Genomic DNA, 25,136 nt, shown 5'->3' with positions numbered 1-25,136 from the left:
CCCATTCCCCAGACAATGTCTCTGTGATACATCACAGTGCACACCAATAACCAGAACAGCAATGTCCCTGTTGCTGCCACTGCTGAAATCAAAGAAAAAATTCCCATCTGTTTTGGGGGTGCTGGTTCAAGGCTGGGAATACAGTGTCTACTCCACTTTGCCAGCTGCCTGAACTGCCAGACTTTTATTCCCAATTTATGTCATTTTAAATGTAACAATAGCTAGGTACTCACTTTGCCACTTTGTTGAAAAATATCCATGGTAGGCCTACATATATCAGTGACTACTACAGAAGAATTTGACATTTGATGAAAAAAAAAAACAATTCAGATATCAGGAAGTATTATATATACCATGTGCACTCAATTAAGCTTCATCTTAAAAAAAAAAAGAAAAAGAAAATAACATTTCTTCCCAACTCCCAGCATCATCTTCACACACCAGTACTTTGGTGTTTACTTCTCAAAGGCACAGATGATAACAGAACATGTACAGGAGCCTGTACAATAATCCTGCTAAGAGCTCTGAAGAGAAATCAACATGTTGAAGATCATTCAACACTCTAGCTTTATGCTCAGCTGGACAGAAATACATTATAACTTTATTCCAATATTAAAACCTCTAACTTACTTTGGACATAACCCTCTTTGTAACCTGTCCCCAAGAAATTATCTCACTACTACCTTGCTCAAAGCATTCATTTCTCTACTACCCATAATTATTTCAATGTGCTCCCTTTTTGCCCTTTTATTTCTACTAAGACAGCTATAATTACAAAGCCGTTTCTCGTCTTAGACATCCTTGCATCACTAAGAGCAGTAGACCTCCACCAGGCTATGTTGTTAATCTTCCCCGTAATGACAGAACTTGTAATATTCTGGAATCAAATCCATTTTACAGCTTGTTTTACAGCTCCAGGGTTAGTTGTAACAGTGACAGCTCCTGTGAGATGAGATTAATACATCTTTTACAAAACATGTACAGCATTTGTGCTGATAAGGTTTCCTGGTAGTTTTAATATCCTCCACTACTATTTTTTTGATAGCTACAGTATTCTACATAGTGACACAAAAAATATCAATTTTCATACCAATGCCTAAAAAGACTTATTTCCTGCACTCTTTTTTCTTGTCATTTCCATCTTTTTTTTTTTTTTTTTAAACTACTCAGAGTCTTAAAAAGTCATTAAGAAGGTTTCAGTTTTAATTCTTCTTAAATCTGATCTACAAGAAGAGATGCCTCTTATAGATTTCCTGACAGCTTAATGACCTGGACTTTTAAATATGTTTTTTCTTTATTAGCTATGTTGGAAAGGAAATGAACATCAGCACTCTTTCTAAGGGAGGAATAAAAAAAAAACAAAACACAACAAAACAAACAAACAAACAAACAAAAAAAAAACACCACACAAATGGGGATTGGACATAAGGAATTTTGTAAGTCTGAATTTAATATGCTTGTTTTCAGTGGCAGGCAGCTTTAGGAACCAATTATACATTACTTAAGTACATTGAAATTGCCGCTGTGACTTACATTTATGGGGTGTGAGATGAATAAAAGACCAGCCTGGACTTTGAGCAGATGGGTTCTAGGCAATGGATCTGAATCTCTTTGAACTTTGGGGAAATTAGATGTGGGCTGACATTTGTGGCTTTAGTTCATCTCCACAATGTTTCACAAAAACCAGAATATCAAACCCAGGTTCCTCAGAAATTGGAATTGTTCCTATCTACCTCTGAATTTCATGGTGGCAATGAGTAAGATTCAACACATGGTTTGATAAAGCGCATTGAAGGATTTGAAAAGAAACACCATCCCAAATGTAAATAAACAAAAATTATGGTTATAAGGGCAAGAAAGTCTGTGATTTTTATGGAGCTGAGTTTATGCAAACTTTACACACAGGTGTGAGAAAGCTCATTTTAGATATGATGTACTTTCTTTTAACTGAAATCCTTCTCTAAGATTTGTGTCTGTGTGTGTATCCTAACAAGAATTAATGAGACCCAGACACTATTAACTTTACTGAAACTTTCCATAGCTGTTGTATTTGAAAACATCAGTGTTAATGCACTGATGCAAACAATCTTTTTCACTCTGTTTCTAGTATTCCCTTAATCAGCATAATATCATTGGACTGGCTATTATTCATCCAGACAAAATCCTATTGATTTCACTGGGGTAGGATTAGACTTTGAACATTTACAGATGCTGGATTATACTCCTGGCAGCTTCTTATGGATCTCTCCCATCCTCTCCTCCTCTGGTTTCCACCCTCCACAGAGCTCTCCTTAGTAGACCCATGTCCTCTATAAGGGCTGCACCCAGAAGTCTTCACCCTAACCATTAGAGCCCAGAGGTCCTTTGGGATGAGTTAGGTCAAAAGACAGTCAAAGGTTGTTCTAGCATCTGTTACTGGAAAGTGTGCCCTGTTCTGCTGAAGAGTCAGTTGTCTGTCAATTACATAATTAAATCAACCTACGTTGCTTCTCATTAAATCAGATATGAAGCAAAGATATGTTTGTTGTTGGTAGTTTTTAAAAGATGAAGATTGTCCTGGTCTTGAAAACACCTGAATAGCTTCCATGCATAACATTTATCCTAGAGCTACTTGAGATAAGGCTTCCAAAACGTTACACATATTTTGATTCATTGACTTTAAAAAGAGCTGAGAGGCTGAATCCTTATGAACTGATTACAAATTTGGGATCATGGGAAATGCAAATCTAAAATCCATGAAAACATCGTATTGCATGTAATTGTTTAATTATTTGCAATTAATATAACTGTTAATGAAAATAGTTAGTTGTTCTATTAGCACTTACTTACCAAGGCAATACAAAAACAGAAGCAGAAAAGGTAATCCCTCAAAGGAATCATAGACAGTTGTACAGATTGCACAGATTGTACACATGCAGGAAAAGCAGTTCACAGCAGCAGTCACAGAATCACAGAATCACAGAATTTTCTAGGTTGGAAGAGACCTCAAGATCATCGAGTCCAACCTCTGACCTAAAACTAACAGTCCCCACTAAACCACATCCCTAAGCTCTACATCTAAACGTCTTTTGAAGACTTCCAGGGATGGTGACTCCACCACCTCCCTGGGCAGCCCGTTCCAATGCCTCACAACCCTTTCAGTAAAGAAATTCTTCCTAACATCTAACCTAAAACTCCCCTGGCGTAACTTTAGCCCATTCCCCCTCGTCCTGTCACCAGGCACATGGGAGAACAGGCCAACCCCCACCTCGCTACAGCCTCCTTTAATGTACTTATACAGAGCAATAAGGTCACCCCTGAGCCTCCTCTTCTCTAGGCTGAACAAGCCCAGCTCCTTCAGCCGCTCCTCGTAGGACTTGCTCTCCAGGCCCCTCACCAGCTTCGTCGCCCTTCTTTGGACCCGCTCAAGCACCTCGATGTCCTTCTTGTAGCGAGGGGCCCAAAACTGAACACAGTACTCGAGGTGCGGCCTCACCAGAGCCGAGTACAGGGGGACGATCACCTCCCTAGCCCTGCTGGTCACAGTGTTTCTGATACAAGCCAGGATGCCGTTGGCCTTCTTGGCCACCTGAGCACACTGCTGGCTCATATTCAGCCGACTGTCCACCATCACTCCCAGGTCCTTCTCTGCCTGGCAGCTCTCCAACCATTCCTCTCCCAGCCTGTAGTTCTGCTTGGGGTTATTGCGCCCCAGGTGCAGGACCCGGCACTTGGCCTTGTTGAACTTCATACAGTTGACCTCAGCCCATCGGTGCAGCCTATCCAGATCCTCCTGCAGAGCCTTCCTACCCTCGAGCAGATCGACACACGCACCTAGCTTGGTGTCATCTGCAAACTTACTGAGGGTGCACTCAATGCCGTCATCCAGATCATTGATGAAGATGTTAAAGAGGACCGGCCCCAGCACCGAGCCCTGGGGGACGCCACTAGTGACTGGCCTCCAACTGGACTTGGCTCCATTCACCACAACTCTTTGGGCCCGGCTATCCAGCCAGTTTCTAACCCAACGAAGCGTGCGCCAGTCCAAGCCAAGAGCAGCCAGTTTCTTGAGGAGAATGCTGTGGGAGACGGTGTCAAAAGCCTTGCTGAAGTCAAGGTAGACCACATCCACAGCCTTTCCCTCGTCCACCCAGCGCGTCACTTTGTCGTAGAAGGAGATCAGGTTCGTCAAGCAGGACCTGCCTTCCATAAACCCATGCTGGCTGGGCCTGATCGCCTGCTTGCCCTTCAAGTGCCGCATGATGACTCCCAAGAGGATCTGCTCCATGAGCTTCCCTGGTACTGAGGTCAAACTGACCGGCCTGTAGTTCCCCGGGTCTGCCCTCCGGCCCTTCTTGTAGATGGGCGTCACATTTGCTAGCCGCCAGTCAGCTGGGACCTCCCCCGATAGCCAGGACTGCTGATAAATGATGGATAGGGGCTTGGCCAGCTCATCTGCCAGTTCTCTCAGTACCCTTGGGTGGATCCCATCCGGCCCCATCGATTTGTGGACATCCAAGTGCCGTAGCAGGTCACCAACCAGTTCTTCGTGGATGGTGAGGGCCACATCCTGCTCCCCGTCCCCTTCCACCAGTTCTGGGTACTGGGTATCCAGAGAGCAACCGGTTTTGCCGCTAAAGACTGAGGCAAAGAAGGCATTGAGCACCTCCGCCTTTTCCTCATCTCTTGTAACTAAGTTTCCCCCTGCATCCAGTAAAGGATGGAGATTCTCCCTAGTCCTCCTTTTTGTGTTGATGTATTTATAAAAGCGTTTTTTATTATCTTTAACGGCAGTAGCCAGATTGAGCTCCAGACGAGCTTTGGCCTTCCTAATCTTGTCCCTGCACAGCCTCGCTACATCCTTATAGTCCTCCTTAGTGGCCTGCCCAATTTTCCAAAGATTATAAACCCTCTTTTTTCTCCTAAGCTCAAGCCACAATTCTCTGTTGAGCCAGGCTGGTCTTCTTCCCCGCTGGCTCATCTTTGGGCGCATGGGAACAGACCGCTCCTGCACCATTAGGATTTGCCTCTTAAAGAGCGCCCAGCCTTCCTGGACCCCTCTGCCCTTCAGAACCGCCTCCCATGGGACTCCACCAACTAGTGTCCTGAGCAGCCCAAAGTCAGCCCTCCGAAAGTCCAATACAGTGGTTTTACTGGTTCCCTTCCTGGCCCCGCCAAGAATAGTGAACTCCACCATTTCGTGGTCACTCTGCCCAAGACTGTTCCCGACAATCACATCCTCCACCAGTCCTTCTCTGTTTGTGAAGAGAAGGTCTAGCAGGGCACCACCCCTGGTAGGTTCACTAATCAGCTGCGTCAGGAAGCTATCTTCCACTTTCTCCAGAAACCTCCTAGACTGCTTTCTCTGGGCTGTGTTGTGCTTCCAGGATATGTCAGGGAAGTTGAAGTCCCCCACGAGTACAAGCGCTGACGATTTCGCAACTTCTGTCAGCTGCCTGTAGAACTCCTCATCCGTCTCCTCATCCTGGTTTGGCGGTCTATAGCAGACCCCGACCAGGACACTAGCCTTGTTGTCCCTGCCGATCCTAACCCAAAGGGACTCGATCTTGTCATTCCTAGCCTCGAGTTCTACAACATCGAAAGACTCTCTAATATAGAGAGCCACACCGCCACCCCTTCTGTGCTGCCTGTCCCTTCTGAAGAGCCTATAGCCAGGCATCGCAGCACTCCAGTCATGAGACTGGTCCCACCACGTTTCCGTGACGGCAACCAAGTCGTAGCCTGCCCGCTGCACGATGGCTTCCAGCTCCTCCTGTTTGTTACCCATGCTGCGTGCATTGGTGTAGATGCACTTCAGCTGGGCCTTTACCTTATCCTCCGGCCTTGCCATTGTTCCCCCTGGCACAGCCCCAACAGTCCTTGCTTCAGCCCCATCCCCCTTCTTACCTAGTTTAAAGCCCTATCTATCAGCCCTGCCAACTCCTGACCCAAGATCCTTACCCCTCTCCGAGAGAGGCCCATCCCATCCGGTGCCATCAGGCCCGGTGTAGCATAGACCTTCCCGTGATCAAAAAACCCAAAGTTGTGCCGGTCACACCAGTCACGAAGCCACGAGTTTATGCGAACAGCGCACCTTTCAGCTTCCATCCCCCCTATCGGAAGGACAGAGGCAAACACAACCTGTGCGCCTGAACCTCTAAGTTGTCGCCCCAAATCCCTAAAGTCTCTTTTGATCGCCTTCGGGCTTCTCTTTGCTACTTCATCGCTACCAGCCTGAAAGACCAATAGCGGGTAGTAGTCAGTGGGCCGTACCAGGCGCTTGACCTTCTTGGCAACGTCCCTGACCCTGGCCCCAGGGAGGCAGCAGACCTCCCTACGGGTAGGGTCAGGCCGACAAATAGGGCCCTCTGTTCCCCTAAGGACAGAGTCACCCACAACAATCACCCTTCTTTCGTTCTTGGTGGAGGCAGTCCTGATGCGTGGAGTCGACCTCCTCGCCCTACTGTTCAACCATCAGCAAATTTGACAAATGACTGCCAAGATGGAAATTGATATGGGGCTGGAACTCTTACGAAATTCATAATTTTCATGAATTTCACAGGATCCAACTCTGAGGATCCTCAAGATTTTACTTTAACAAAATATCTGAAGCTTCACTGAACATAATTAGTATTTTAAATTTCCTGGGTATCCTTTACTTAAAATATTTTGGGTTTCCTGTGAATTCAGGCTCCACCAGATATAGAACCTAGTAAAGAAACAAATATCAAGAAACTTGGAATACTTTTGGAGGAATGTAGAAGAAAGGCAACACTCTATAGTTTTTCATGCAAAAATATGAGGATGAAGAGTATTAAAAGACAAATCTACACTATTCTTTCCTCTTCGTTTAAAAAGGACTGAAAATGAAAAACACATATACAGCAGGTAATTAAAAATGACAACCTGGGCTTGTTTGCTCACTCACTTGTTGTGGATATCTGTTTTTAAGCTTTTTCACTATTTTGGTTGTAAAAACACATATTATAAAGCTGAGAAATCTGCCAGGGAGGCTGACAGGGTCCAAGTAGTCAAAGGGTTTTCCATGGCACTTTTGGAGGCTTTTCTCTTCTCTTACAGGAATCCTCAAACTGTCAGTCATATTAAGAGAGTTGTAAACGCATGGAATAATAATCTTACATTTCTGTGGGTTATTCAAATCTTGCTAGTATTACAATAGACTGGAGTAATTTCCTTTGTTATCTGATGGTGATTACTGCAAATGCCATATAAAACAGTGCTCAGGCAGGTCACTCGGACCATCACTTGTTTCCACGATAGACTTCAGCCATCTGTAGCCCTATCCACTATAATGTTGTGCAATAGACTCCACAGCAAGCAAAATCTACCAGCCCATGGTAAATCTGTGAAGATTTGCATCTAGGAGAAACACATCACTTTGGTGAGCTTTTAACAGGAATGTCTAGGACAAATACAAGGTCACCTGCAGCAGGTTTCCAAGCACAAAGCTTTCCATTTGAAACGTGCAGCCTTCATGCATGCCCGATGCATGTAGTCAAGGGATTTTCCTGGGATTTGTGTTTTGAGGAGCAGGGCACGAGGATCTTAGAGTGAATGCAGAAAAGAAGAGAAATGGGATGTATTGCATGGAACCACTGGGGGCAGGTGTTGTGCTGAGAGTCTCCTGCAGTGGATGTGGTGCCTCTCCAGGCCTGGCAGAGGATGCCATTCGAGGGCAGGATATCAACTGCAGGGACTAGAAAAATACAGTGCTGTATAAATGTCCCCAGATCTCTGGTACAACTCAGACTGTTTTGTGTGTGTGTGTTTTTTTTTGTTTGTTTTTTTTTTTGGTTGGTTGGTTGATTGGTTTTAATAATAAAAATAGATAACTTTTAAAACTGGAGGGCTCTGGATCCCACTGGTGTTGGGGTAGACACCGAAATTTGGAGTTTCCTGCAAGATGATTACAAAAATCATGGGCCAAATCTCTCTCTCCCAGAATGAATCAGACTGATGGAAGTAAAACATTTTAATCTTGCATTTCCGTTTTGCTTGTAAGCCGTGGACCCTGCTTTTGACCTTGCTGACCAAATAAGCAGCTGCCCATTTACAGTGTTGTTCAGTGAGCCTCGGAGAAGGGTTAAATCTGTACAAAATCTAACAGCAACCCCCCTAAGCTCCTTTCCAAAATGTTTCATTTCTGTGTATTTCTAGCCGTACTTAAATCAAACAGCTCTTTACGTCCATTAAAAGAAAAATTCAGTGAGAATCCCAGCTCAGTTTTAAGAGCAGAGTTTTAGGCAGATTCACATGAGACATTTAATTGAGTTTAATTCAACTTAAAATGCATGTAATTTAGCCATCATATTTCTTCCCTGTTTACCTCATGCTTATATGATGCCAAGAAAAAATTACAAGACATAGGCAAACTCTAATGATGACCTCAGCCTGTGGTCTCGGCTAGTACAAAATCTCTTGCAAGCTATTACTTACTCTATTTAGCATGCACAAGAGTTTTTTGTGTACCACTGGGTAAATCATTACATTATTTCCAACCTTGTATGACTTGGGTTTCTAAACGCAAATGCCTTAGCTAACTTTGCAGCTATCTTTGTCTATCCTCAGAGTAATCTGCAGATTAAGAGTGAAATGAAAAATCAGAAAACAAACTGTCCCTCATTTGCTAAAAAGTAAGCTAAGATTGTAACTGCTAAGATTGTAACTTTTAATTAGGCAAGAAATAAATACATGAGAGTTGAGCAGACTATAAAACTGTAATTACCTTTTAAAATTACTGCTAACAAGCAAATTAGCCACAGCGCGGAATGGCAGAAGATCAATAACAACAGTAAAACTAGGAGGATTTTGCTGATCGCATATTGTCTGTGGATGCAAACTGTAAAAGAGGTCCCCGCAGGCCGCACAACAATAACCTACAGAAGAATGAGACACAAAGGGTATTGAGCTCAAAGATGCTTCAATTTCCCTAGGTGGTGAGCACTCGTCCCATCAAACCACCTATTAGTCACAAACTCATACAACTAAGAACTCTCAGGCCTCTTGAGGTCTCCTGTCATCTCGAAAGAGGCAATACCGATGAGAGGCACTAGTTCCTCTTGAAGCAAGTTCAGTTTATTGTTTTTCAATGGCTCCAGCAATTTATGATGGTGATGCTGCCAACACATATAAATAAGTTTGTACATCTGCTCTTCAGCAAAGGTCTGGAGGCTCACTGCAAGTTAACTCAGAGAATTAAAACAATAAAAAGGCAGAAGAATTTAAAAATCATGATATTTTGCTATAAAAAAACAACAACAACAAAATAATCTGTTCTTTACCGGCTTCAAGTGTTTTTGGCTAACTTACTGCAATGGTCCGTCTAAGAATGATTTCTATGGTTGTATTTTTAATAAAAAATAATTATAATTTATCTGCATCAAACTTTGCTTCAGCATCCTGTTTTAGTTCTTTCTGAAAAATCTGGAAATCACAGATCTGTTTTGTGAAAAGGTTGATTTTTCAGTACTAGTAAGGTTTGTATTAGAGAAGTGAACAAGCTGATTTTTAGATACTTGGCAATAGGATTTCCTTCTTTTTCTTTTACTCACTATAAGTTGTACCCTAAATAATTAAAACAGGGAAATAATCTCACTGAAAATACCTGTTTAGATCCCCAATGCAGTTGATCAGCTTTCAAGAACGATATTTGTATGTGTACAAATATGTATATTTAGGCATTACACAAGCCATAAAGTTCATTTTAAAAGAAGTAGATATAACACGAAATACCCTCTGTCTACAGATTTACTTATTAGCAAAGTAATAAACAGGATTAGGAAATTTTTCAAATAGGATATTAATGACAATTAACAGTGCATTGGTCATATGGTTTACTGTCATAGATACATATAATGCCATCATTTTAGGGGTAAAAGTCTGGTACATGGCAATGCTTTACAGTCTGACTACACACAGCCAATGCATCTGTGAGGCTGAAAGGAAGGAATAAGGTACTTCAGTGATAAATAAATGCCAATTTTATTATTCTAATTATTCCTTTACAGTCATCCTGCTTATTATTATGCTATTAATTAGTCAGAGCATGTTTTAAATGGCTGTTATATTAGTTGTCTTTCCTTGTACAATTCACCACAACAGAAATCAAACAGCCCAATCAGCACTGAAAAAAATACTCCCTCCTTTTAATTACCTTAATTGAGTATTATGCTATATTTCTGAACAACAGAAACACCAAATGCTTTCAGGTTCTCCAGATACATTAAAAGAAAGATGATTCACTGTAAATATCTTATAGGCAACTCAGCACTGCCATATTCAAACCTACATATTAATCGAGAAGAAAACAACAGTGCACAGTTATATATTTAAAGATACTATTTTTCTAAAGACACACAAGAGAACCCTAATTCTGGCATTTGTTACATTTGAAGCACTCGCCTTTTTAAGCTAAACAGAGCATACATATATTTGTCTGCTTTCTGTGCTTGATAACCACTGAGGAAGCACAGTATGGTATGATATCTGCAGTCAGTAAAGAGAATGTGATCTTTAGAAGAGAGATACCCTGTAGGAAGCTGCTCACCCTGGCATGGCAAGAAATGGCTTCAGGCAACTGATCTCCTTCTCTCTGAATCAGGCCAATGCCCTGAGCAGAGCTGATGTGGACAAGAGAGAGCTGTTTCTGATGGGACTAGTGCTGACCCCCTGCTGCCAGTCAGCATCCCCAGCATCTCCCCATGGGCTGCAGGACAGCCCATAAAGCCTGGTTAGGCATCCCAAAACTTATTTAAGTACACCATGAGGGGAGGGGTGGGTGAACTAGAAAAGCGCAAATGTCCTGTGGGTACAAAATAAATACTGACTAGGTCTCAGTCAGTGGGGCAAATAATAATTGTGAATCAAAGGCTGGTATTGCCTCTACTGTACTATTCAAGGTATGCTTCATTTCATTTTTAATATAAATATCTGTGTTACGCTGTGTGCCTGTGGTTTCATATTCCCAAGAGTGAGAGTGGGGAAAAAATACCTGTAAAGGTGACTACAGGGCTTAAATTTTAAGTCCCTAAAGCCTGGGAGCTTTAGGTATGGGCTTGAGCCATATGTTTTATTTATTTTAGGAAGGGTCCCCCAGACATATTATTGAACCAGCCCTGGTTACTGTTATTGATATCTGACATAAGGTTATACTTAATCACTAACATTTAGTACCACTGCTAGAAGGAATCTGAAAAATCTAGTCTGACCAGCCAATCTACCATTATGGGAAATCCTTTCCAGACCCCAACAGGCAACTGCATAAATAAAGCATACAGCAAAATATCAAACCAACGCATAAGCTGTCATATAAACAAGCTAGTAAAAACCACACTAGCATGTAAAGCAGGAGAAGAGAGACCTATGCCATCAGAATGACTCATATGAAGCAGGACAGCAAAGGCACTTTCTTGCAAGGGATCGGGCGGCAGTGGGGAAGGCAGAACAGCCGAACTGGAGGCTCTGCCTCATGCTGGAAGCAGCAAACTGTACCTCACAGCAAAGGACCAAATAAGTCTGTAGTGTCAGACTTAGAAGTATGTTGGAAGAACAGTTAACCCCACTTTATATCCTATAAAAGTTTGGTGGAGGGAGGTTTTGACTGTTTCTGTGCTGGATTCCTGGATGGTTTCGTCTTTATAAAATTAACCTCAGTACAGGTTACAAAAGCTGGCAGATAGGCAGACACTTCCATGGATTTGAACTACTAAAACCACCCCTACCAGTACAGTGAGGGAGATTCTAGAGAAAACCCTCACCCTTCCTAGTCAGCTGAAGATTACATTTTAACATTTAAATTCAGGAGAGACAAATGTAAAGAGGAACAGAACAACTATTGATATAAAGAGGAACAGAAGTGTACAGGGAAGTAGCAAGTTCAGCAAGTACTACAACTCTCTTCTACCTGTGAAAATTAAGCTCTGCTTTTGATATACTGGCTTCACACTTTTGATTTCTAAAAAGTTAAGGAATTTTTTCCTGGTGGAGTACAACTGATCCTCATCTTAGGTCAGAAATTAAAAGAGAATGACCTTATATAATTAACTCACTAAGAGTCAAGAAGCAGGGTTTGCACCAGTGAAAGACTCAGCTCAGTAAGCTGAGCCCAGCCCTATATGTTCTCACTTCCACCACGCTGGTTCCACATTAGCCATTTTCCAGTATCTACATTAAATACCATTTGTTCCTCTTCCAGCTTCAATGTTGCTGAATCTGCATTCCACGCTGAGGCTCAAAGACATTATATCCATTTTAGCCTGAGAATCTGATAGAAGTAGAAATCATGCAGACAATGTACACCACAGTTACGTTAAAAAAATAAATAAATTAAGAGACTAGTAGCAGATTTTTTAATCACAGTGTTGCATATACTAACTTCCCCTTCTCCCACAAGCTAACTCTGTAATCACTATGTATTTGTGTGGTGGACTCATATCTTGGATATATGGCTGTAATGACAGTTGTCTTTTTTTTTTTTTTTCCCAATTAATTTTGCTCAGTTTTTATTTTTAAAGTGTACACAGAATCCACAATATCCAAAAAAAAAAAGAAAAAGCCACCACTGAAATATTTTCTGAGAAATTAGTGAGCTAATCTGTCAATGGAAAGTTATTTTGTGCTACTGAGTTTTTAAAAATAAGACTATTACGACATTTGTGATATTGCTCATGTGTACTTTACTCTTGCTCAAAAAGGCATCAGGCTAATTCTTTTTAAGAATAAATTTTGAAGGAAGGGTATTTTATTTTTCTTCTCACACAGAAACAAGCTTGATATGGGAATCAGAATAACTTGCTTGACCTGTTGTGACTGAATAGTGATTAGTAACTGAAACCTACACTTCACTCGTTTCAGCTGAAAACTGAATGCAAAAAGGGAAGAAATCTCCTATCCCGTTTGATTGCACATCTCCTGGTTGATTATCTCCTACCATATTTCCAGGAGGAGACAGTGGCAAGAGAGGTGTGACATTGTACGTGGCCAGCAAGAGAAGGTTGTCTCTGTAGTTCAGTCATCAAGTGTTATATCCTTCTTTCACTAGTCATCTCTAATCCAAACTCCCAAATGCCCATCTGATTAGCAACTGGTTGTTAGGAGCCAAAATGAGCTCCAGAATTACCTTCAGAGCATTCTATTTTCACCCTTATATCCTGTAAAATTTCTAGACTCAGTTCAAGACTAGGATGTGGGAAGACCGTGAAAATGGTTTGAAGAAATGAGATGATGAGTCAGTTACAGAGAAGTTCACTGAGGAACAGAGAGGGTGTACAGAAAGGAAATGGAAAGGGAAAGGTGTGGAAAGGATGCCAAATAGTATGAAAATAACTTTTGTTATTGTGACATTTAATTATTTTGTTTTGGTATTATTTTTTTCTGTTCCAATACTGGGAGAAAATAAGGATGGCAGTACTTTACCTACCCTTGTCAGGATCAGTTCCTATATTTTATGGTAGATTAAAATTACCTACCTCTATTTTACAATCCCAGCTGTTATCCATAAAATAATACAGTCTCAGAAGTAAGTTGAAAACACCGTAGAGATGACTATGTTTGATTTAAACCTGTTAGCAGAGTAGGCCATAGAAGGAAGGAGCTTGGTATCACCTGTTCGCAAGACTTGACTGTTTTTCAATGAATTACTATCCTTAATCTCTCCAGGCTGTTGACACAAACATCTACCTTGCTGTTTCAGAGCCGTCACCCAAACTGAAATTTAATTTAGTTATTCTGATACTGTTTTTGATGTGACAAGCTGTCATCTCAATATATCTAAATAAATAAATAAATAAATAGATTCTTCCTTTTCCACTTTTTCAGTCATCTTCCACCTCTTAACTTTTATCAGGGTGTTTTTTCCTAGATAACTCTTCTTTACACTCAAGGCTTGTGACTGCTTTTCATGGCACGTAGTTAGGATGCAGACTTCCCCTTCTGACATCTATCCATAAAATGAAACTTGAGTATCTACCATATCCTTGGCCAAGACAAATTTAACCAACAAATACCTACCCAGATATTTGTTGCTGGTGCTGCTAAGACCATCTTCCTAGTTCTTTGCTCCACCGATGGCTGTTTTCTCTGTGCACTCCCCTTCTCTGCAATGCCAGACACAAGCTGTTTGTCTTTACTTTTAGAGCTCTTCACCATGATCCATGACCATTCATTATCAAATGATTGATTTCTGCCTTGTGTCTTTAGTCTGCTGTCAGATCCAGTCTCTCTCATGTTCCTGTTAGACATAGAAATACTTATCTTCATACTTTTATCTTTAAAACTCTCCTTGGAGGTGTGTTCTACCACTGCACAGAGCACTGCTGCTTGTTCCCCCCAATTTTCACCCACCTGTTCTTTCTTTTCAGGTACTCGGCTATTGAAAATGGTTGACTGCAGGATCTTGTCTTTTGTTCACAACTGGTAAAGCAAGCAACCAAGGCCAGGACCCTGGCCCATGCCTAGTCTCTGATTCATGGTGTTAGTAAAAATAAACAATGATAATGAAAAAAAACAATAATAATAACAACAATGACAATAAGAGAGCTTAAGGAGGCCTTAAACATTTAATACTAAATTCACTTCATTGCAGTTGTCAGCATAAAAAGTACTAAAAATAGCAAGGAAATGTGTGTGTGTGGAGGGAATAGGAGGGAACAAAACCAAGTGAAATAAAAATCATGTCTTAAGGTGATATTTTATATTTTCTTTCTAAACTAATCCAGGTCACAAAACAAAACCACAAGCCAAACAAACAAGCAAGAGCTAAAAGCAAGGAAGAAAATAAACAGTCATAGGAAATGAGAGGAAAACATGCAGATGACACAGAGCTTGTCAGACAGAAATAATAACACAAAGCCAGGAAATTGTTGTCCGCTAGCGACGACTTTGGCCCACAGTCATGCATAGCACTGCTTAAGCCACCTACCAATTTAGTTTGGATAGCTAACTGTAATGTATGTTATAGTAATAGCTTTTATATTTATATTTACTTATTTTTTTTAATATGAATTCCACTTGCAAAGCTTAAGGAAAACATCTTTCTGAAATCACTTATCTATGGTGGATGTTGATTTGATACAGAACTAGCTCACTTTTATTGCTTTTCACCTCTTCATCTCTGACATCAGTGGGATATAACCATCTGTGTAACTACCCAAATATATCTGTGAGAAAAAGCCTATGCCAGAAAATAATATTACAATACTGCCCAACATCCCCTTAAGCAAGGAAGTTGAGTGACGGAAATGTCTCTCTTTCCCTCCTCTGTGCCCACACAAGAGGGTTGGAGACAGATGAGCACCTGGCTTTGAATGTCTGTCTTGCACCAAGCTACCTCGGCTTTATTGGGACCTTTGTCCCTGGTGCTTACCTTGGAGTTTGCCAGGTCTCTTGTACCTGCCTCTTGGAGCAGATGTTAAGAGATTTCTCTTAATATCTCTTTAAGTCCTGTGGAACTTGTATTCCATTCTGAAAGTGTGAATTTTGGAGCTCTGAAGGTTGTTCTTCCGTTGAGTTTTATGCATGCTTGGCTATGAAAAAAAGAAAAAAGAAAAATAAAAAAGAGGAAAAGATGAAAATTTAAAAAAAAATCAGACTCAACAGCAGATTTCTGGAATAACATACTGCCTTTAGACTTAAAACTGGAATGTTTCACAGTAGTCTTAATATGACAAACAAAATCAAACCCAAACAATTCAAATGACATTAATAGTTGATGTACAAACACGTTTAAGAAACAGCAGGAATTTAGGACTAAATAAAAGCAGAAGTAAGGAGAGACAGCTGGAAGAGAAGAACAAGAAGGCTTGAAAGTTTGTGCCAACAAATGATAAAGTATAGTTTTTACAAGTCTACTTTCTTTATTCTCTATTCAAATAAAAAAAGTATTTTGCTACTGTCAGTAACATCTATGCACTAACGCTAAAAATACACTGGCTGTGCGATCTTTAGCTTTTTATTCAGCACTGCTTGTGTGAAATATATGTAAAAATAATCCAGTGTGTTGTGCTTAAACTTAAGTTTCTTTTTATAAAAGTGTAAGACTCTGACCTGTATCTTTTCCACTAATGAGTAGATACGTTGGTCGATATCGCAAAGGTATTTCAAAGCACTGCAGACACATTCATTTATCAATGGGAAAATTTAGGCAAATAAAAGCATGTCTAGTAAATAAGGATTAACAGGATCACGTCCTAATTTTTATCTATTATATTTAAACTGTTTTAGAACTAAAGCCTGGGGGAAAATGGGGTACATATACATAAGTGTTCAACAGGCTCTGGAAAGCACAAAATAGAAACGTAAGAAGGTCAGAACAGTAAATTCAGAGATTGTTTATAAGCTCTGTGTTCAGTATTCATGTGCTTTACAACTGCCAACACTTTTTCAGCCTTGTCTTACTTCACAAAAGAAAAGACATAACAACAGATTGACACAACTGTATGTGTACAGGTACACATGTACGCATTTATATACAAATAGTGAAATATTTCCACACAGCATGAAGACATTGATATAATTTCATTGAAATCACCAGCCATAGATAGAACTTCAATATATCTTTGGTATGTAAAACTGAAAAGGTTCAGAAAGAACATTTCACATTTTAAGCATCATCTTTTTTTTTTTTTTTTTTTTTCTGACCATAGACAATGATGACAGCCTTACTTAGAGGACCTCTCTATTGAGGAAAGTGTATTTCTTTCTTTAGATCTTCGCATTTTTGGAGCAGAAGTTGAAATCAGTAAGTTGCTCTGCCTAAAAATGATGGCTTTTGCTTTACATACTACAGAGGGGTCCAAGATACACACGTGGAGCTGCACCTAAAGGACCCACCACCACTAGTCCAGAACAATCCCATTGTTTTATTTCCATGAATTATATCCCTCTCTTGTTGCACTTACCGATGGTTCAGATCTCTGTAGAAAACCATTCCTCTTTTGCAATCACAGAATCACAGACAGAAATCTTTTCCTGGTCCAAATATGTGCATTTGTAAGTTTTTAGCGCAAGCACTGTGAATCTTGGGAGCTTTGGCTGGAACACTAGAAAAGGTAACATTGTACTAGTGAAAAAAACATCTCTCCATGAGCCAAAGGCTGAAGCAGAATGCTTTATGAAGCCCAGCTGGCAAATGAACAAGTGGAGATGGATCTTACACTGGGCTGTCAAGGCAGTAATGAGGAGAACATTCCAATGGTAAATTAAATCATATCGAAGCTGCATTACAAATGGCATTTTAAAAGCATTGGAGAAAGGAAAAACAATCACTATTGGTGCAAGACAGTAAACAGCACCAGTAATCACATGTATTTCACAAGAAAAAAAAAAGGGTCTATTATTAGCACAGGAATTTTTTATATACTTGAGCTCTAAATCAGCACCAGCAGCTGAAAACGAGCAATATCAACCTAGGTTTTGTCCCAGCTAGTAAACAAGACCAGTACAGATCAAAACAACTTTCTCATGTTGGGAATGCATGCTGCTCATCAAAAAGCACAGTGATGAGCAGCTACAGGGAGACAGTCCTACGTTAATCAATCATCAATCAGTCTTAGAAAGTGCTTATTCTGCTGTTATACAAGGATCTTCATTACTCCATGTGCACTGTTCTCGAGAGAGAAGAGATAAAGCCTTTTTCCAATGAATAAAGCAATAGTTTCCATGCAGTAAAACACATTTAATTCTAGACGAAAAAAAAAAAAGAAAAAAAAAAGAAAAAAAAAAGAAGAAAAAAAGGAGAAAATAACAAACAACTTAGGTTGAGGCAGTGGTATTCATGAAGAATCTCTATATTTCTCTTTCCTGCTTCTTTACAAAATGCAAAATTATAGCTTCACCAGATTAGGAAAGGGGAAAGGGCATTTTAATCAGCAAAGAAATTCTGTTGAAGAGTTTAGAACTTAATATTCTCTTTCAAAATGAGAGGGAGAATTACAATTGTCCAAATTTTAAGAGTGGAAAGAGGTACAATGAGATGTGTGCCCTTTCAGAGTAAGCAGAGGGCTATTTTAAGCTCCATAAGGAAAATATATAAGTATGTTAAAAAGCTGATAATAGTATCAGTTTAAGCTAAAGGTTAAGTATTGAAAAAAAATGTGTATAACTCCTCAGTATAAATGCAAAATCAGAGTGCAAAAAATGGCTTAAATCTGCCGTTGAGTTTTTTTGTATTACAATTCATAACTTTTGAGATCTTCAGATCATAATATTAAATCCCCTGGAAAAGAGGGGTGGAGAGAGAAAAATCATTTCTGCTGTTTATTTTTGAAGCATAGGCATTTTCTTCCCCCTAAGTGAGCCTACAACCACCCTGGCACCTATTCTGCACCACTGAATAACAACTGGATGCTCATGCTTGGAAAGATGGGTGAGGGAAGCAATTTAAAATTTATTTTCATAGTGGAAAATAGGTTTTGCCAAAATAGTTTCAGTTTATGAAAGGACAGAACAGCTGTATTTGGTTTATAATAAATCTTTCACAAATCAGTAAAAGCAAATAGACAGCACAACTGTAACCCATAAAAGTGGAAAATATTAAACAACAGACAGTGAAGTTGTTAAACTTTCCCACAGATGCTGTTGGTAAAAAGCCTCTGCAGAATATGTACATGAAATGTGCATGAAAAGCAAACCTGAAGGCAGGGGGCATTGGAATGAGACAGAAATACTTATTAGAGCAATATCCTATTAAGGTGGCTATTCTGGGTACGGAGGAAGGTGTCTCCAGCAGTTTCCTACTCCTATTACTGAATGTTAGTGCAGAATAATTACTTGCTTGCCAAAAATATCAGGACATTGACCCTGCAGACTTATTGAATTCGTACTGCTTGCCTCCAGGCCATGTCGGGGGTTATTCAATTTTGCCTGAGGAGGACAATCTATTATGAGAGATGAGTCAAGAAGGCATCTTCCCTGATTGCCCACCAAAACCATTATCGCGGCGTAGAGGGGCCATGAGCAGCGAGTGGGCAAACGAGGCAGCGCTGATCCCGATTACCGGGGGACCAGACACAATTTGCATCACGAGCAGCAGCGCGGCTCGGGGCAATCAGCCAGGGACGAGGCCACAGCCTGCACACACCCCGGTGTTCACAGCGCGAGTGCCGCGCTGCTAATTGCTTCTGCTTGGCCTGGCACGGAGGAGGCTGATTGGCTTGATCTGCAGCTGGATGCATGTTCTTACACCGACAAAACCCCACCAGAAATTATCCTCAAAGGGGAAAGGAAATGTTAAGGTGCAACACATTCCTACACCTCTGACACTGCCTCTTGTTACGGCGTAATTGTTTGATGTTGCCACTGTTCAGGCACTTAATGAGACAGAGTCAACCCACATCTAAAGAAAACAGACTAACAAAACCAGCAAAAATGTTTCCATGGAGTTAGACATGCAAGCAAGCAAACAGTAACAAAGCCACACAGGATTCATAATTTTTTAAATATATGTAAATATACTTTTATATTTTTTTTAAAATATATATACATATATATGCCACAAATTTGCCCCAGAACCTGACAATATCAATGGGAACCTTTACAGTGGCCTTCAACCACTTTAAACTAGGCCCCCTAGAATTAAGGTCGTATTCTCACAAGCTGTAAACAGGTTCTTCACCTTTGAAAAGAGCAGTGCTGTAGTACATACCTGAATACAGTCGTTTAATTTACGGAACTAATTGGACATGTAAAATAAATCAATGTTTTCCAGTTCTCAGAGGATATGCTATTCCCAAGATTGCTCAGTGCTAGTGAAATTGATCTAAGACCTGCCTCAAAGCAAAATGAACCCACTGGAAAGGCTATGTGTCTCATTTAAATGTGTTGGGTATTTATATTTCAAACACTTTAAAAACTGCTTGTTAGAAAACAGAAACTTAGTGTAGGAATTTATGTGAAAACATAGTTATGAGCACACAGAAAAATGCAACTGTTTACTCAATCCTGTTACTAGAAAAGTGGAGAATCCTCCTCCCGGCATTTTATCTTCCCCTCCCTTTCCCCCCACCCCCAACATTTTGGGTAGTCTGGAAATTTGAAATTGTGACTGAAAGCTGTTGTCTTAATAAAACCATTTTACAATTCCAATCCTAACACTAACATTCAAGAAATATTTTTGCCTAGATTTTAAATTTAGTTGAAGCCTACATCCACTAAACTAACAATATGAGAATTAGATAATAACTTGAACACAACAACAACACCCCACCACACTTTACATTCTTTTGTTGCCTATGTTAAGATAAATTGCCTTGTTTAAAAAGAGAATTTGAGAGAACAGGAAATTCTATTATTCATGGATCACCAAAAAACAAGAGAGAGGCAAGCCATACATGAACTTAGTCCAAAGTATTCTGCCATGATCACTGCCACTAGTCTCTGAGGACTGTTTGATGAGCAAAGTGAAACCACCTCTTGAAACCACAGCCAGGATTACTGTGAGGGCAAACAAAGGAAGATGAAGACATTGTGCCAGTCTTGTCTGCAGGGAGTAATAGAAGCCCATGCTTAAGGGTTTGGCTTAATATCCCTGGGCGTATTAAGCTTGACAAAGTCAGTACTTTCCTCATGAAAACTCAATCACATAATTGACTGCTGTCCTTAAAACAAAAATCAAACTGCTCATGCCAACTTTTTCCATTCACTTACTCCCGTCATGAAGCAGAAGAACAGTAACCATCAGGTTGTTGCAGAAAGACTCAGATCTTCCCTCCATTCAGGGTCATCTGCACCAGCCCCACTTTGATATCTCCATTTGGGATATCTAAGATGTGCATTTGTATTATATCTAAGATATAATGATGCCAGGTGGTTCAGTTCAGGCCCTTGATCACATCATACAACACTATTATATGGAACTATTACAGAACTATTATAAAACATTAAGCAATCACTGAAAATCATTCAAACCCTTCTCTGAAGAAGCATTCTTACTTTTCTCCTTGGCTTTTCTGGAGTGAGTATTGTAACATCAGATGGATGACTTCAAATCCTGGGACAACTTTTGCCTGAAGTGAACTGAGGGGCCTCTGGCCAAGATCCTCCATGATACATTTTTTCTGTGTTCCAGAGCACAACATATCCCATGCACTGAATGAATAAAAGTTCTTAAGAAAAATATTACAGTAATGAGATAACAAAAATAATAACGTTTTGCATTCTCAGTTGGTGTTTATTCAGTTGAAAGCTAAATCCCAATTACATGCATGAAAGAACTATATTAAGGAAGTCTCCATTTTAATATTTACTAACTTCTTAGTGCCTGACTTGGCAGCCATCACAACATTTTTTCAGCCATAGGGCTTTTTGAAGGCTTTGCTCTCTTTGAGCAGGATTGGCTAAAGATCTGGATGGATTTCCTTTGTTTTGCTTTCAAGACAGCTAATGAAGGAAAGTGCTCTGTTGAGCCTCATTCAAAGGCTTTCTCAGCTATACTGATTGTCAGGATACCTTGCCCACACCAGGGAGAAATATCCAGGTAAGGGAAGGCACAGGCTGCATCTTTTACCTTAAATCCTGTGGAGAAAGAGAAGCAAACAGCTAGCCAATGCATTTTGTAAATGAATATTTCTTGTAGGTAGGAGAGAGCAGCACAGAAAAACTAACTTTCCTGACTCCCTGCTCTTCTTTGTTCAGCTTCTTTTGGTCTGCTGGGAGGGCAGGATGTCACACTTGAGGAGAGTTATGGTGCCAAATGATTCTGGATTTGCCAACATAAAGATTACCTTCCTAGTACATTTAGCACAATCTGCTAGCATTAAATACTAAACCCCAAGTATTTTGTGTAGTCTCTACACAAATACTATCTATCCACCTTTTCCACAGAGACCACACCAATTCAGAGCTCAAGATCATATTGGCATCCCTCTGATCTTTACAGGTACCTGAAGATTATTGTCCAGATGTAATATATTCTTAATGATACATTTTCCATTGCAAGGCTGCCCCACCCTAGACAGGAATCAATATGCTTTAGAAAAATCTGGTTTTAGCTCCATTAGAAAATATGACTACTGGCCTTCCTAAAGAAAGACTTTTAATGCAGCCTTTCTTGAAAAGGTGGTAACAGATAGGTAGGTAACATAGGGGAAGCACAACATTTCTGTGACCATTGTGGCTTCACTGTAGATGAATTTTTCAAGTGATATCCACAGTCCAGCACAGTGATATCCACAGATCTGCACAAACTGCAGAAGAGAAAAATTACAGGATAATCACATATGTTCCAGAAGGCTGTGTACCAGCAATATATAGCTGCTTATGGCAAAAAATGCAAAGCTTTAACAAATCAGGAAGAACTGTTCAATCTTGTTCAAAGCTTGTTCAATCACTGACATGGGTATTTTAGAATGCACCTGACAGATTTCTTTTCCATTCCTGGCATTTTTTGCTATTTCTTTCCTACTAGGTTAATAGCTTTATTAATATCCCCAGCATTGAATGTTCAAAAACTAGTATTTTGTAGTATTTCCATCTTGAGAGAATCAGATTAATCAGAAATGACAGGACATAATAGAGTCATATTGCTTAACTCTACCCTTTACTCACACAATTCTCTTATAGAGTCATCATCCATTTGGCATGACAAAAGGCAGGAAGATTTGGCAGAGGAGGTGATGATGCTGAGCTTCTGCCTGAACCACAGACACACAGTCCTCTACATTCTGCCATGACAGAAAAGTGCTTTTTTAGTATTTTACGTGAGATAAAGTTACTCCTTTGTGGAGACCGGCCTTTCATTTTCAAAAGCAACCTTACTCCTACCTCTGGAAGTGCCTGGAAGTCAATCAGCACCTCATCTGGAAGGATTGACTTGAAACATTGATTCTTGAGGTGCTGGATTAAGGTAGCAGGAGTGAGGCAGATTGATCCCATTTGTAGATTTGCACTCAGCTTTTATGCTATAGAAACCATTTTTACATTTTTCAACTCCTGTACTGACCAGCTTTTTAGAGAGAAAATGATTTTACCTGTGGTCACTTTAGGCTTGGAGACAGAAGAGTGTATCTGTGGCCATTTTGAGGAGCTCATCAACTGAAAAAAATAAAATTTAACAATTCAATTAATTAATTAATTGTGTCTAACACTTTGTTTTTATTTTCAGTTTAATGATAAGTAAGGATTTTGTTTAAACATATTTTGGAAATGGTTTCAAGCTCTTGAAACCATTAACATAATTTACCATGTAAATTGCTACTTAGATACTTTGGTGCAAGAAAGTTACTTATCTAATGCAGTGCAACAAGTCCAAAAGGGCTATTAATTTATGTGATATAAATAATTAGCATTACTTACTGTTTAAAGAATGGTAAACCTCTATAAAGAAAGCTTTTCTCCCAAGCTTCAAGTTATATAGAGATCTTTACATACCAATCCATAATAGCAAGTTACCAGGTAACTTAAATGGGCCACGTAAGTAAAAAATGCCTGGGAGAAATGATGAGCCAACAAAAAATCCTTCTTCAATACATTTCTGCTATAAAGAATTTGACTAAAGTAGAAGAGGATTGCTTCCCAGGCATCCCTGAATGGCAGTGCAATGCTTAAGAGCTATCATCAGACATACATTCAAACAAAGCATAAACATTTTAAACCTGCCTCTGTGGCAAAAAGGGTCCTCTGGCGCCATGAAAGTTACTTCTGGTCATGGACCATAATTCTGAGCTCAGCAGTGTTTGCATATATATCTCCATCTGGGACAGCAGCAGTAAAAGCATGAAGGTTTCTGGTTTCCGTATGACATTTCTGGCATGGATGGATTTTACTCTGCATTGGAGGATTAGGATTAGAGTGCAGACGTAATAAAGTTTCATGTCTTCTTTCCCAACCTGGGCTCTTCTTATTAGAATCACATGGAGACATAAACTGATTGTAAAAATAGTAAGTCTGTTATTATTTAGGTTATATTTATTATTCGTACATGGGATATGTTGTGAGAACAATAAATTCTAAGCATGTACCAACAAAGTGATATTAATAAATCAATCACCCATACTAAGTTTCCCGTACATAAGAATTGCTTAAGCAAATAAAAGACTTTAAAAAATAGCTTTAGATTGGCTTCCACTATTCATACAGTACATCAAAACCTGGCATATAAGATGAAGACTTTTCTACAATAGTGCTGTCAAGGTAGGTATGCATAAAAGGCAGAGGCACACACAGCAAGAAAACATGGCCATCAAACCGACAGTTGATGAGAATCCTGATGAGAATTAAATCTGGGGAGGTGAAAGAGTGAAGCAAAGACCACAGCTTAAAACATCAGGAAGAATATTATCTTCTGGGTTAAGACATAGCTTGAGTGAGAGGACCTTGAGATAAGCTGGATGGAGTGAGTAAACCTGACTGATAGATGGGAGTGTGTCTTGCCTGTAGCAACTGAAATAGGAGGTAGTGGCAAGAGAAAACATAAACTGTTGTGATTTTTGTACCAGAGCTGATGACAAAATATTTAAGAGGAAATGGCAAGAGGAAACAACCCAAGATCTTAGCCTGAGAAGAAGAAAACAGATCTGGTGCAATGATGCAGAGGTGTTAGCTTGCTTAAATCAAGTTGTCACTCAAAAGACAGAAATAAAGACAAGAATAAGGTCTTCTGGGATCTGGGAGGTGCAAATATGCACTGACTGCAGCCACAAGTACTACAACAGAAAAATTGACTCAGCAGCCCTGATTCAAAACAGGATAACTGACATCAGTACCACAAGGAGCAAGCCTTTGGAGCACTTTTCCTCACTTTAACTGGCTTCTGTGATGGTGATTTCTCTCTCTTCTTCTGCAATGATGTTTTCTCCCAGAACTTTTTTCTGGGTTCTAGCAGCACCACTGAAACACATAAAATAAGACTGTCTAGCCAAATCATACCACATAACTAGCTGTCCAGCCTCTGTTCCCTCAGGAGGTATTAATTTCAGGCACATGGCACAACAGGTTAACACAGGTTCACCTCTGTGTTTTCTGATCAGTAGGTCTCAGGGGTCCATCCTATGCCACAGGTCCTGCATCGAGCCCAGCCCAGCCCTGGAAGCCCGGAGCAGAGCAAAGCTCCTCCCAGCACTGCCTTTGATGGAGCTGCTGCAACAGCCAGAGTCGGCTCCTGATCCATTCTCTTCTCTTCCAAGCTCAGGATTGGTGCATCCCTA

General features: G+C 40.1%; 1 long non-coding RNA gene across 21 annotated transcripts in view; it reads right to left on the bottom strand.

Annotated features, from left to right (window-relative positions):
- Nucleotides 1-25,136, bottom strand: part of LOC137856525 (uncharacterized) — an 86,846-nt gene that overhangs the window by 32,669 nt on the left and 29,041 nt on the right. For 11 of the 21 annotated variants that reach the window (XR_011096553.1, XR_011096544.1, XR_011096549.1 and 8 more), the window contains 6 exons: nucleotides 22,540-23,025; nucleotides 20,926-21,081; nucleotides 16,896-17,036; nucleotides 15,362-15,521; nucleotides 14,008-14,227; nucleotides 8,726-12,262 (listed from right to left, as the gene is read on the bottom strand). This is a non-coding gene — a long non-coding RNA (uncharacterized lncRNA). Of the gene's footprint in view, nucleotides 1-6,447; nucleotides 6,689-8,725; nucleotides 12,263-14,007; nucleotides 14,228-15,361; nucleotides 15,522-16,895; nucleotides 17,037-20,925; nucleotides 21,508-22,539; nucleotides 23,026-25,136 lie in introns of those variants that run through there. The other 10 variants (XR_011096557.1, XR_011096559.1, XR_011096560.1 and 7 more) reach the window with 8 other exon arrangements.

The sequence above is a fragment of the Anas acuta genome, chromosome 4 (assembly GCF_963932015.1).
Source record: "Anas acuta chromosome 4, bAnaAcu1.1, whole genome shotgun sequence".
NCBI classification, from domain to species: Eukaryota; Metazoa; Chordata; class Aves; order Anseriformes; family Anatidae; genus Anas; species Anas acuta.
This window is presented reverse-complemented; position numbering and strand designations above follow the sequence as displayed.